The sequence below is a fragment of the Ipomoea nil genome, unplaced genomic scaffold (genome assembly GCF_001879475.1).
Source record: "Ipomoea nil cultivar Tokyo-kokei standard unplaced genomic scaffold, Asagao_1.1 scaffold1895, whole genome shotgun sequence".
Lineage (NCBI taxonomy): Eukaryota > Viridiplantae > Streptophyta > Magnoliopsida > Solanales > Convolvulaceae > Ipomoea > Ipomoea nil.
Window position 1 is genome coordinate 226,048 of NW_017618323.1, and position 15,513 is coordinate 241,560.

Below are 15,513 nucleotides of genomic sequence, written 5' to 3' on the forward strand. Positions count from 1 at the left end.
TAATTGCTTATAAACAAGGATAATTTTCTCTTTAAACATATGGATTCATGCATAGGGTTTAAGGATTAATCAGCTGTTCAAACACATCTAATTTATCCACACTAAATTTAAATTTGAATATTTTACTTTCTTATATATTCCTTCTCAAAACACAAATACACTCACTCACTCATTATCCCCCCCCCCCCCCCCCCTCTCTCTCTCTCTCTCTCTCTCTCTCTCTCTCTCTCTATATATATATATATATATATATATATATATATATATATATATATATATATATATATATACTCCTACATAGTTTACTCCGCATCTTTCTACTTTTCTGACTAGAGTTTACAAAGTTGAAGAAATAAAGTTTCTTCTTCTCCAACTAAAATCTTGACTTGAGTAGATCTAGATTGTCACTTTTGACGTAAGTCGTAACACAAGATTTCTTGAACTGGATGTAAATGTTGAAGTTTTTGTCTCTCTTCTCCTTGATCACTGGTCACGAATACTTGAAAACTGAAAGCTTTATCGCACTTAAATTTCTTAAAAGACCAGCACCTTCTTCAATTAATGAAGAGGGTATTTAGAGGCAAGGAGAAAATAGTTTAGTTGGGGAGAAAACTATTTTCAAAAATCCTACAGACCAACGTGTAGAGACCAGCGGGTAATCTGGAGGGTATGTGAGTTGTCAGATTTTCTAGCTGTTGAATACTCAAAAAGTATTGAACACTTACTTTTTGTTCGGCAAAAAAAGACAGACATTTAATGGAAAATCATCCATGGGATATGTTCCTAGGATTCACTCTTTCTTAGGACATATTTCCTCACTTTAAGGTTTCAGACACTTTATGCGCAAAGAATGTTTCTAGTAGTCATACCGAGTTGTTAACTGGGTTAATGCCTCGAAGCTTAGGTTCTCTCAGATACGATGGTTGAATTTACCAATCGTCTCTTAATTCCTCGAATGATCTTTCTTATCACTCGGTCTTGATAATACACAAGAGGTAAACCCTTCCATCATTCGGTGTTTGCAACCTCTCGGTTTTGAAAGTATTCAATTCGCTCTTCGAATTTTTGTCTTCATAGTCATTCGTCTCTGATTACACTTCATCTCGAGCTGGTGAGATATAACCCCTCGGGTTGATCTCGGCTCGTTGTTCTTCTTTTAACAGAGAGTTAACCACTCAGGTTACTCTATGATTCGGTATTGAGACTGTTGCCTCGAGTGTTCGTTCAGATGTTACATTTAAGTCACTCTGGTAACCATTTGGTTAATATTCGAATGGTTGAGCAGACTAACTAAATCAAAAAAATAAAAAGAATTGAGGGGTCTAAACTCCTAAGTCTGGTATCATCAAAATCTGTTACAATGTGTTCCTAACAATTGTAAAATCAACTTATTCGCCCTACAATCTTAAAATAAAATTTTGATGATGAATAAGTCGATAGACTCCACGAAAGATGGAACTATGAATGTTGCTCATGTTGCACATTAAATGATCCGAGCGGCAACAATGTTGCACAATCCAAAATGACGATAAATAGCAACAACGATTAGAGTAATATTTTCATGGAAGATGCACAATCACACGATGGTGTTCCGAAGAATTTTGGTTCACAAACCGGTAAATCAGTGATTAGTGGCATGCAATTGGTGCCTATTGAGATATCTAGTGTTTCGGCTAAAAGCCACGAAAGATCAAGTGGCAACGTGTTCACTACATGGTTCAATGATTGTTGTAGTGTAAACAACTACTTCAACTGTAATCAAGGAAAAGGCAAGAGGAAGCTTTGATTTCTAGAACATTATGAGAAGAAGGTGAGCAGCGACAATGAAGCGAACCGTCATTCTAGTGAAAAGGTTGAAGATAAATTCAATCTTGTTGAACAGGTTGAGGACAACTTCGCTACCGTTAAAGAATGTAGATGATTGGACGAGTGTAACCTAGTTTCTTTAACAGGTACACTCGATGTGCGTATATGGACCACCCTCGAGAAGTGAACGGTTGAAAAATACACGGGTTGAAGGACTACTACGAGAGAAATATTGAAAATTAGTTCCCTATGTATTTACTTTTATTTTTCAATAAATGTTGTAGTATTCTTGTAATATGTTTTTTTTTTATTGAATAAAAACAAATGTGTTCCATTATGTTAATTGAAGCTGGTTGCATGCAAATTATTGAATTAATTTTTGAATGTATAAAAGATTCAATGTTAATGCTTTGTGCATTACGTAGCATTATGTGGAAAATGCTAAAAATGGAATGTAACAAAATGTGTTACATGTTTGAAATCTTGTAAAGGACTTCGGTTCTAATTCATGATTGAATGATAACGATTTCAAGGATAATCAATTTGTCGAAATTGGAAAAGTTATATAATCGTGAGCGTCATAGCTCAAGTATATAGAATATTTTCAATAATATTCTCGATGCGAGTATATAAGCTCATTCAACTAGTTTGAGAATTTGTTAGACTTGATCTTGTTAATTGTGTTAAATTAACCTTATCAAAAATACCAAATTGAGCTAGTATGAAATTTAAAATTGAGACAAAGTGATTGAAATGAAAATAAATCATAAACCACTTGATTTTTCGAGTAGTGGTGTAAATGATTTTCATTGACGAAGAAGTGATACCACTTCTTGGACGTAAGCGAAAAGCGCCAGAAGCACCTCTAGGCCTTGTAACCGAGAAGTAAACGTTCATTCTGGTCACAGGCGAGAGTCTACTTTTCGACCTAGCAGAGCAGTAAGTTGACTTCTTGGGGTCACTGAAAAGTCTTTGTACTTCTCTAAACATAGAGGCTAGACCGTTACTTATAAAATCGGCTTATTCGCCTTATAGGTAATGCATAGCTTTGTTAGTAACGGGATGAACGTTGCATTGGATTATCCACACCAACGACTGAGCCAGCATCACCTTCCAGTTCGTTAATAATGTGAATATCCATGCCCTTCACATCCATAACATCGTACGAGGCAGCGATAGATATCTTGGTTAGAGACGTCGAGAACCACCTTGGCCTTCGCATGATGAGCAATGGTGATGACGTTCTCAATTTTGGTTTGGTTCCTCATTCACTATTATCGGCACTAATAAAATTCGCTTCTATATTATTGAGAAATTAGGTTGATAATGTGAAAATAATAAAATGTTGTGACGTGGTATAACAACTGCCATAGAAGCAAATTTGCCACTACTAGTATAGGCTCACAACAACAGCATCACCCCCGAAGGTTAACACAACAATTCTCGTCTCCGTGCACCCAAAACAGGGATTGGAATATACACATCATACTCTAAATAATAATATGACATAGGAAAGAGACAGACAACCTTGTTTAATTGTCTGAACTAATGAAATTCTTCTTTAAATAAATGAGAACCACAAATCTTTTCATGGTATGTACTTTTCCCAAGAGATTGTACACCTAATAGTAGGATAGAGGTACACCCAATCAAATGGGTACTTCCCCATATGTTTTTACTTTCGAGAACAATCAAATGGATTATAATTTACATCGTAAGGTGGATCATTGACATAAGATTCATTTTTTAATATATTAAATGTTTATTTTTTGTGCATTAAAAGTTCAGTATTTAATAGTATACAAGGTGGACTATGGACTTTCAATATATTAAAAAGAAAAAATCACACTTTTGGTCCCTCAATTGTTACCCAATCTGCAATGTGGTCCCCCACTATCAATTTCATTAAATTAGGCCCCTCAAATCTTTAAACCGTAGTTAATTTGATCCTCCGGTCAGATTTCTCTCAAACCAGGGTTAATATCATGGACATTTTGATAATTTCACAATAACCTTAATTACTCCCAAATTCATTTCAGCCGGATTTGAGCCGGAGAAAAGCGAGGGTACGGTGCTGAAATGAGCAGCTCATCTTTATAAGTGAGGGTATGGTGCTCGCACTTTGCTTCCAATAAGAAGCTTCCGCCGGCGATTGTTCCTCTGACTCGTCGGAGAAATAAAGAACTTTTGAACTTCCGGCAACGTAAGTTTCTTACAGCTTACATTGAAATTTGTTCTAATTTGAAAATTTGTAAAGCGCAGCACCGAAACTGAAGTTGTAACACAAACAATCTGTAACGCAGTTCGGGCACACAACCCTAATCTGCGAGGCACTTCTCAATTTGAGAACTTACCTAAATCCACTAAAAGCTCAATATTTAAAGTACACTGTTTGGAACCTGAGATTACACAATAGAATGATCTTTCCTTCCAAACTATTGAAACCTAAACACATGTACTACTTTCTAGGGGAATTTAGTATCCTATTCTCAAAGACTCTCGTACCTCACAAGATTAATGTTGAATGCTTGAGATCTACAATAAAGAACATCCCCTATTTATAGTAGCTATTCCTAACAGATTCGTGAATAACAAACTATTCCTAATCAAAATAGAACTAGAAAATCTTCAACAACAAATCCCCTTAGAACTAGTATTCTTCAATAACTATTCCTCTTAGTACTGATATTCCTTTATAGAACTGAAATTCTTTTTGCACATAACTTTGACAAAATACTTTGAGTCAACATTCTCCGCCTTTGTCAAATTTTTTGCAAACACCTTGGTCTCTGTCTTTCTCCCCCTTAGTTGATGCCACAGTGGTGTTTGATTGATGGTAGATTAATGACAGGTTAGATCACCATCCCATGTGTAACTTTTATCAGATGATCTTTTCCCCATCATAACACATTCATGTTTTTGGTTGTAGACTTTACAATTCTCTTTGGAAAATTCTACTTTGAGTTCATCATCACACAGTTGACTTATACTGATAAGGTTTGCTTTGAGTCCTTGTACCAAAAAGACTCTTGGTAATCTGGGCAGTCCATGGACATTTAAGGTACCAGTTGCGATAATCTGTCCTTTTCATCCATCTCCAAAAGTGACATGCCCTTCATTTTTGTACTGGATATTCTCAAGATAATGTGGATTTCCTGTCATATGTCTTGAACATCCGCTGTCAAAATACCAAACACTTTGTTCTTGGCTTGTTTCTGAGGTATACGCAACAGCTTGTGTTTGTTCCTTTCTTACCCATACTTTCTCACTGTTATTTTTGCTTTGTACTGCCCAATCTCTGTTGTTTTGTCTGTAATAGAGATCATTTTGTCTTTTGAAGCAGTACGCCTTTATGTGTCCTAATTTGTGGCAGTAATAACATCTTATTCTCCTTCGGTGTTGAAAGTGATGTTGTGACACCTCAGGATTTTCAGAAGAGTGGCTTTCACTGGACGCTGGATTTGGAGATCTAGGCCTTCCATCTAGTGCCTTGATTTCTTGTAACAGTTTGGCCTCTCTGTTTTTAGATTCTAATAATTCATTTTGAGTTTCTTTGAGGCGCTTTTCTTCTCTCTCTTTTTCACCTTTTAGAAACTGATTTTCTTGCATGAGCTCTAGATTCACTTTGATGATTTGTTCCCATTTAGCATGCAATTGGGTATATGACTCTAGCAGTTCTTGCATATCATTTTCGTTTCCGTTGTCATTCTCATGATTTGCGGTGAATGCTACGAAATTAGTGTTGGTGTCTTCTTCACTATCTGAGTCATCGCTTAGTGTTGCCACATATGTTTTGTTCTTCCTTTTAAAGTATGTTGGACATTCTGACTGGATGTGTCCAAACCCTTTGCACTCGTAGCACTGAATTCCTTCAGGTTTTACACTCTCCCTTCCTTTTGAAATAGATTGATTTTGTCCAGTTGGGAAGTTCCCTTGATTGATTGAAGCACTTTTGCTTCTAAATTTGTTGAATTTTTTGAGAACTCTGTTGAAATTCTTTGTTAGGAGAGCAACTGATTGTTCCATGGTTTCAGTATCAATTTCTGGACTCTCTTTCTGCTTTGATTGGAGCGCAATTCATTTGTCATTATTTTTCCCTTTTTGCAGTATCTCAAGCTCATATGTTTGAAGATTTCCCATTAGATCACTGAGTTTGTAGGTGTTTAGATCCTTGTTTTCTTGGATGGCTGTAACCTTTATCATAAATCTCTCAAGTAGGGAACGTAGGACCTTTTTTACGAGCCTAGGTTCGCCTAGGTTAAACGCATCTCCAGCAATCTCTAAAACTTTTGCACTAAACTGTGAGATATCCTCATCTTCTTCCATTTTTAAATTCTCAAACTGTGTTTGTATCATTTGTAGCTTGGATTGCTTAACAGAAGTATTTCCTTCGTGATGATCACATAGTATATCCCAAGCAATTTTAGCTATGCCAGTGGTAGCGATTAGTTTGAAAGTATCTTCACTTACCGCTCCATATATGGCATTCATTGTTTTTGAATTGTAATTATATTCTCTTCGCTCTTCTTCATTCCATTCCGCTTTAGGTTTTTGATTACCTTTATCATCAACTGGATTCTTCCATTTTTTCTCAACGGCTTTCCAAACTCCTTCTCCTTGTGCCAAAATATAGATTTTCATTCTAGCTTTCCAATAGGAGAAATTTGTACCAAAGAGAGCAGGGAGCCTGGTGCTTGACAGTCCTTCTCTGGGAAACTCCATTAGGATCCTGCTAATAATTTAAGCAGTTTGGCTCTGATACCAATTGAAAATTTGTAAAGCGCAGCACCGAAACTGAAGTTGTAACACAAATAATCTGTAACGCAGTTCGGGCAAACAACCCTAATCTGCGAGGCACTTCTCAATTTGAGAACTTGCCTAAATCCACTAAAAGCTCAATATTTAAAGTACACTGTTTGTAACCTGAGATTACACAATAGAATGATCTTTCCTACCAAACTATTGAAACCTAAACACATGTACTACTTTCTAGGGGAATTTAGTATCCTATTCTCAAAGACTCTCGTACCTCACAAGATTAAAGTTGAATGCTTGAGATCTACAATAAAGAACATCCCCTATTTATAGTAGCTATTCCTAACAGATTCGTGAATAACAAACTATTCCTAATCAAAATAGAACTAGAAAATCTTCAACAACAAATCCCCTTAGAACTAGTATTCTTCAATAACTATTCCTCTTAGTACTGATATTCCTTTATAGAACTGAAATTCTTTTTGCACATAACTTTGACAAAATACTTTGAGTCAACATAATTAATCTTTTCCTGGGTTTTTCTTTTTCATTTTCTTTTACTTTGGCATTTGGGTTGCTGTTATGATCCGATTTTTATGGCGAGAAAGAAGAAAAAAAAAAGAAGTGGGTATAATCATTGTAAGCTTAGTATTCCAAATTCGGGTGTTTTCGAGAAAAATTACAAACATGGATTGACTAGTTATTGCCGGTTTTATTTTTGCAGGTTACAAGTTGAGTTCAAAGGTGGAAAGCAGAGATCTTTTTCAAGGTTGCAAGAAAAAATTATTCTTTTTTGTTAAAGTTCTCAATGGTTTTTATTTTTTCTTGTTTTTTCAGATTTGGTCTACGTTTTCTTTGTTTAGGTGTGAAAATGGGAGTGAAAGTTACGATGTGTTTAGATTGGTCAAAACCTTCAGCAGCGCAGTCGCAGTCTTCTTCTCATGCCCACAAGCAGTGAAGGTGGTCTCACATGGCGGTATGTGCATAATATATTGCACAGGTCGGCTCTACTCGGACCCAATCCAATGAGGCTTTTTAGGTCCTTTTCTACTGAGTTGCCGAAACGCAGGCTCTGAGGTTGCAGCGTTTCCTTCCTTCTCCAATCGTCGTAAACGTTTGCCGCGAGAGGTGTCGACGGCGGCGATGGTGAGAAAGCGAAGGCGGTGCAATATCATTAGATCCTTAATGATGACGTCAATCCACGCCATCGCGGTGCTGTTGTCCCCCATGCCGCCGGAGGAGGAGTTAACTCCAATTGCACTACGCCGCTGCCGCAGCCGGTCGCCGTCACTGATAGAGGCGGCGGCTGCATCGCCGCGCCGGCAGCGTTTCTAGCTCTCGAGGGAAGGCCGGAATTGAAATGAATTTGGGGTAAAAGGCGTGGGAGGAGAATGAGGTAACTAATGTTATTGTGAAATTACCAAAATGTGCATGATATTAATCTTGGTTTGAGAGAAATATGACCGGGGTAGGGGTGTTCAATCGGTTAACCGTTCGGTTAATCGAACTGTTTTAACCGAACCGAATTAACCGAAGTTTTTTTTCTTTTAACCGTTAACCGAACCGAAGTTTTCTCTACCGAATTCACCGAACCGAAATTTTTTTCGGTTAACCGATTAACCGAACTTTTTAAAGCTAAAATTTAAAATTCTAAAAATAACACCTAAAATAATAAATCCAATTAAAATAAAATACATATTATAATAAATTCATAACAAAATATACAAAAACATTAATTATAAACTCCAAACATCCATAACTTCAAATTAGTATTTATATTTATATTATTATTTATATATATATTACAAACTTCGGTTAACCGTTCGGTTAATTCGGTTAACTGACCTTTCGAACCGAGTTAACCGTTAACCGAAGTTTTAAAATTCCTTTAACCATTAACCGAATCGAAAAAGTTCGGTTCGAAAATGGTTAACCGAAATTTGTCGGTTCGATCGGTTAACCAAAAATTATCCGAAGTTTGCACACCCCTAACCGGGGGATCAAATTGACTACGATTTAAAGAATTGAAGTACTCAATTTAATGAAATTGACAGTGAGGAACCACATTGCAGATTAGAAAACAATTGAGGGACTAAAAGTGCGATTTTCCCTATTAAAAATGAATATTTATCCTTGGTTCACATTGTAATGTGGACCCTAGTTGATAGTATAATGATTGATACAATACCCAATCATTATACAGTGCACCACGGTGTATTATGTTAAGAGTTTATGTGTATTATGTATTATGTTAGATTATGTGTATTATCTTTTCAAAAAAGAGTATGTGTATTCTGTTATACAATTATGTACGTTCTGTTACAATTATGTACATTCTATTATACAATTATGTACATTCTATTATACAAAGTTAACAGCTAACACGGAAAGCAGAATTTTCAAAAAAGAAGTACAAAACGATGTCGTTTTGTACCAAGGCGCACAATACAATATGCGCCCTGGTGCACGATATAAATTGCCTACAATACCTCAATGGATTGAATATCTATTTAAATGAAATAAGTGGTGAGACTCAAACCCATTAGAGTAAATGGACTGACAAGCCCATGAACTGACGAAATGGGCCGTGTCTCAGTTCGGTTGCAAGCTATAATATCGGAAAAGCTGAGTTAGGATGGACATCTAAAATTGGCCCAATTCGAAAACGGTAATGTATTAAATGCCTGGGCCTATCTGTAGTTTCTAATATGTTGGACGTACTGATCCAACGGACAAGCCCAAATCTAAACCAGAAGCGCAATCTTGGGCCCACTAAAGTAAGGGACAATCCTTCAATCGTTATACCCTGTACCACGGCGCGCATAGCACCGTGCGTCTCGCGCCTCCCAAAAAAAGTCGTTTTGGTAAATTACGCAGAGAGTTGACACAATTATGTGTATTTGTTTTATAAATTATGTGTATTTGTTTATATAATTATATACATTTTTTATACAATCATGTATCTTTTTTTTATACAATTATGTACATTCGAAACAGAAAATTTATGTGTATTATGTTAAGAGTTGATGTTTATTATATTAAAAGTTTATGTATATTATGTATTATGTTAGATTATATGTATTATCTTTTAAAAAAAAGTATGTATATTTTGTTATACAATTATGTACATTCATGTATACAATTATGTGTATTCTAGTATAAAATTATGTACATTTTTAAACATGTGATTTTTTTTTTTAAAGAAAATTAACCGCCAATACAGGATAGCCAAATTTCAAAAAAAAAAAAAAAATTCTAAAATGACGTTATTTTGCATCAGGGCGCACAATGCAATGCGCACCTAGTGCACGATATAAATTGCCGACAATCGTTATGCTTTGGAACCGTGTCCACCTTGCAAAGTGAACACGGTTCTATGTTCATAATTACTGAATGTAATTTTAAGTATATTATCTAAAAATGAATTTTTTAATATATTAAAAATAAACTTTCAATATAATAAAAATAAACATCTATCGGTGTTCCACGATATAATTTCTCAATACGCTCAATTACGTTATATAATAGGTATTGGTAGCCTAACCTATAAAGAAACCCCACAAAGAATTACTTGAGTTTTGACCGAATTGAAGGTGGAGAAGATTTTATAGTGACCAATTGGCAATTAGGTTAAGTTGAAGCACGTTTAAAATATTTGGGCTGGGGTAAGATTAGGGTTTAGGTAGGCATTGAAGCAATAATAAGTGAAGAAGGAGAAAAGGGACAATTGAGGACCAGAAAAGCACTGAAATTCATTGATTGGGAGAAGCAGAGTGAAAGATCACTGCCACACCATAAAAGGCCAGTGTTACAGCTCTTCATGGATTGGCTTCTTGTACAATCACTATGCTTAGTGGGCTCCCCATTCCAGTCCCTCCCCACTCCCCACTCCCCACTTAGCCAAACAAAATTTCAAAATTATTAATACCTTCAATGATTCTCTGAGTATTTAAGTATTACCAGCTATGATCTTAAATTTTTAAATCAACCAAACACAGTCCTCCGAATTTTAAAAATTACCTCACGTGATTCTCTGTTAGTCAATCCATGAAATGTACACAACAATCTTTTTAGATTGTTCTTCTTTGATGAACATTAACTAAGTGGCCATGGTGGGAAGAAGCCGTCTACGGTGCTACACTGACGGCAACTGTGGCCACCACCGATATATATATATATTACAATTAATTATTACAATTAATTTTTTAATATATATATATATATATATATATATATATATATATATATATAATTGATTCATTCAGATATTGCGGATGAGGAAAAAGTAAATATGATATGGTGAAAAATAATATACTTGATGTATAAATAATATACTTGATGCAATTTATAAAATTATAATTGCACAGATATTAATATAATTAGCTAATAATTATTATGGTAATTAAACAAAATATGGATCGTTGAATTTATTTTTATAATAATTACAATTAAATTATTTTTCTTTTTTTCCATATTTATTTTAGTAATAATATAATTACATATATATTACATATCGATTTTTTAAGATTATTGCAGACAAATTAAATGAGTTGATTTTTTTAAAGATAATTACAAAAAAACGAGTCATATATTATTCAATTAATTGAGTAATACTTTTGCATTAATCTTATAATCAAATAAATGTATACTTTCAAATATTTTAATTGTTTTTAATTTTATTATCTAAATATATAATAAAAATTTCTATCCGTGCATCGCACGTTAATTGGACAATTATTTTCTTCAATTCAAGCAACGATAACATCAGAAAATATAATCGATCCAACCCATGTCATCAATTGCACCATATAATAATTGTTGTTCTAGTTTATATAATTGTATGTCGATCCAAATATTTCTTAAAATATTATAACAAATCCATTCTGTGCAATGCAAGGGTGAAAATACTAGTAATTATAATAATTATTATTATAAAGGCAAAATTATCATTTATTATTGAATTCCAATTTCATAGGCTGTGGAATTCCAATTCTAGGGGATCCTAGGAATTGAAGTCCCTTCAACCAAACAATAGAATTGTAAGTTCTATAGAATTGTCTAGGAATGGAGTTACAAATTCATCCTACCAAACGCCCCATAAACTCACGTTTTTCGTCTGATCTCTTACATGAATAATCTGCATGAGATTAGAGTAAAAGAGTGTTTGGATTCAAAAATACTCTAAACCCTCTTACACTGAAATGGTCTCTTACATGAATAATCTAAAAACACTATTTCAGTGTCAACTTAAAAAATCTCAACAATTAAAATCGTGAATCTAGCTAGTATATTCCTATAATTGAGGAACACTGATTTTCCAATTTAAAAATATAAAATAAAATAAAATAAAATAAAATAAAACTGATATGCTTAAAGTACATGGAGCATGGTAGTGAACTTTATTGTTAAAATGGAGACCACAAAGTAACTTGATTACTCACCCCAATATTCTTCTTTTTGTAATCTCTCTGATCTCTATCTCATTTTCTTTATTATAGTGTTTTGAGAGCGACAAATGAATGTTGGAATGGGGGGTGGGGGTGGGGGGGTTAGCAAGAAATATCGTTTTCACACTTGATTACAAAAGTTAATAACTTTGCTCACATTTTGAGAAAGTGAACTCTCACTTTGGTTTCACATTTGGTGGTATCCGCATCCATGGTACCCTCTGCACCAATCATGCACCCTCCTAAAATTAACCCCAAGTATATATATAGTCTGTCATCACCAGTAATAATAACATAAAAAGTTTAAAAAAAAAAAAAAAGTTTACTTGTACATTATAATACAAGAAAGGAATTTTTGTTTTTTATAATATCATGGTAAAAATTCATATGAATTGTATGACATTATAATGGAACTTTAATATGGTAAACTATGATATCGTAATATAAAATTACATAGAATATATACTACTCGATTAAACTCATGATATTTGAGGTTGATCTTGAGTAAGAGTAGCATGAATCATTACCCAGGGTTCAATGCTTGGAGGGGCCCTAGTTAGTCCAAGAATTTATTTTTCAATAAAGTTTTAAAATATTATTATTCTTATTCTATATATAAGTAAAGAGTTAATACCCAAAATCGTCCTCGACTATAGTGGTTTTTCTCAATTTCGTCCTAAACGACTTTGGTGACCTAATATCGTCCCAGACTTTTGTGTTTCGCTCAATTTAGTCTCAGACTTTTGTGTTTTTGCTCAATTTAGTCCCTCATTTGTTATTCTGTCCATTTGGTGTTAAATAAATAGACAATTCAGTAATTTTAATATTGACATCTCTTTATTCATAGACATGTGAACTGCGAAATCTTTTTTTTTTTACGAATTACTCCCAGAATTACTCCTAAAACTGCGAATATAAAATTTGATTTGCAGGTCCGGGAGTAATTCTGGGTGTAATTCGTACAAGAAAGAGGAATTTCGCACTTCACAAGTTGAAAGTAAACAGAGATCAATATTGACATTATTGAATTGTCCCTTTATTTAACACCAATTTGACGGAATAACAAATGGAGGACTAAATTGAGCGAAACACAAAAGTCTGGGACGATATTAGGTCACCAAAGTCGTTTAGGACGAAATTGAGAAAAACCACTATAGTCGAGGACGATTTTGGGTATTAACTCTATAAGTAAATATTTAAACTTACAATTACAAAGTTTTCATTTAATATCTTTTCCAATTATCTATTTCAATCTTTTAAATTAATAATACAATTAAATAAGGCACATATTTCTTAGAATTGGGGGGAACTATTCATACTTCATATACATTAACTTCATATTTTAAGTAACCTCGTTTTCACTACACTTGAGCTTATAAAATGATTAGATTGATCCTGATAAAATTGTAAAATTTGAATAACATATCAAAATTGGATATCTAAAAAATAAACTAAGTAATATTATGAATCATATGATAACAATTTTGTTACTTTATGGCACTAATAATCATTAAGTAATATTTGGGTTTAGAGTTTAAGTACACCATTAATCCCTATACTATTGTAAATTTTCAATTCAGTTTTTGTACTATAAAATTTATCAATTTAGTCTATATACTATTTAAAATAGAGCAATTAAGTGAAATTACTAACGCTCGTAATTAAACTGTTAAATATGTTGATGTGGCAACGATGTGGTTGTCAAATCACTAACTAATAATATGTTAAACCCAAAAGTGCGTATGATTGATCTCTCTCGAATTCTCTTTGAAGTCTTTCGAGTTTTCTCTCTCGGCATTTTAGGGTTTCTTTCCTTCTCCACCTTTGGTGGTTTGCAACAACTAAACGTCGACTCCCTTGCATGGTTCCTTGCTCCACCCTTGCGTAGCACTCTTTATTTGGTTTCCTCAGCCTTTTCTGTTCATCAACCCACTGGCCTAAATATGAGTGATCGTTATACGTCTTCGCTAGCCGAACGATATTCGAATATGGCCCTATAGAACGAAGCAAAAGGAATTTCCTTCGGCCTACCTAACATCTAGCGAAACGTTACCATCGAAAAAAGACAGATCTGGACCTTAGTCGGCAGATTTCTTACGACAAAACATATCAAGTTCGACACACTCTCGAATGTTTGGAGACCAGTTCGAGGAGTTTGCATCATTAAGGTATATGCCCGAACCTATATGAATTCCAGTTCTTTCACCCTAAAGAGGCACAACGAATCATTGATGATGGCCCCTGATCCTTTGAGAATTATATGCTAGTTTGTAAACAACTTGAACCAGGAGAACAAGCGATCAACGCCTCCCTTAATTAATTCGATCGCAATCTGGGTTCAGGTTTTTTTATCTCCCATACGCTTAGTCCACTCTTGTTGTTCTAGAGTTGATCGGAAACTTCATGGGAACGTTTGCATCAGTACTACACCCATCCATACTTATTCTAAAAATATGAATTTCAAAATGAACATGTGCAAAATGGATGTGAAAATTGTTTATGAAACTGGACACATTGTGGCATCAATATTCGAACTATTTGCAGAGTCATTGTTGTTATTATCAAGTAAACAAGTTATGGAACTAGAACAAGAGGTAATACTCATGAACCTCCTAAAAATATAATAAATATTAATATTTTGTTCAATACTTTCACATGAGAATATACGACACACATCTCACAACACATGAAGCATGTAGGGTAAAAAACTACCACTATCAAATATCAATAAGCGCTTGTAAGATCAAAAGTTCATAGTACAACTAAGATCCCAGTTATATACACAACAAGTAAAATCCACAGCTTCCTACACCATCATCTTATTGTATGACACCGCTCTCTATATATGCAACCACCAGTAATCCAATTGCACATGACACACTACCAATAAAAAAAGGATGACAAGTAGTGAAGATGAAGATAATGGCAATACTACCCAAAAGAAAATTAGGAAGACTTAGAGAAATTCAAACCAAAAGTAGTTTTTATTTAGAATATCGTTTTTAGATTAAGTATTTAGACTAGCGGTTTACAAAGTTGCAAATATTTATTTTAATGATAATTATAATCAATCTCTCATATATTATCTTGCATTCATATACTTTGAATTACCGATTTAAAAAAACAAATTCAACATTCAATTATATGAACATCTCCTATATAATCTTGTATTGATATACTTTGAACTGTTTGAAGTACTTATTTAAAAATAAATATTGAGAATTATCCAATTCGCGCATTTGGGTGTCCAATAATCGTCACATAATAATCTTAGTTAGTCAATAAATATTTCAAATACAATTAATGAATATTTACTAGTTACAATTACTAAACACAACATTTTAAACAATAAAAAGTATTAATCTTATAAACAAAATATTATATTATAATTCCACTAAAAACATTTCTAATAAAATTTGAATTAATAAGATATTGGTGACATAATTAAATAGTCATTAAGTAATTAGAATTGTCACTTCGCGCATAACTTAAAGATTAAAGATGA

The 15,513-nt window shown here is 33.8% G+C and overlaps 2 long non-coding RNA genes across 2 annotated transcripts; one reads left to right on the forward strand and one right to left on the reverse strand.

The window, feature by feature from the left end:
* Positions 1-272: 272 nt before the first annotated feature.
* On the reverse strand, positions 273-7,398 carry LOC109193536. Its single transcript, XR_002056300.1, has 3 exons — positions 7,079-7,398; positions 3,877-4,042; positions 273-290 (listed from the first exon to the last, which is right to left on the reverse strand). It is a non-coding gene; the product is annotated as an uncharacterized LOC109193536 (long non-coding RNA).
* LOC109193535 lies at positions 4,903-5,512 on the forward strand. The gene is made up of 2 exons (XR_002056299.1): positions 4,903-5,026; positions 5,147-5,512. It is a non-coding gene; the product is annotated as an uncharacterized LOC109193535 (long non-coding RNA).
* Positions 7,399-15,513: the final 8,115 nt, after the last annotated feature.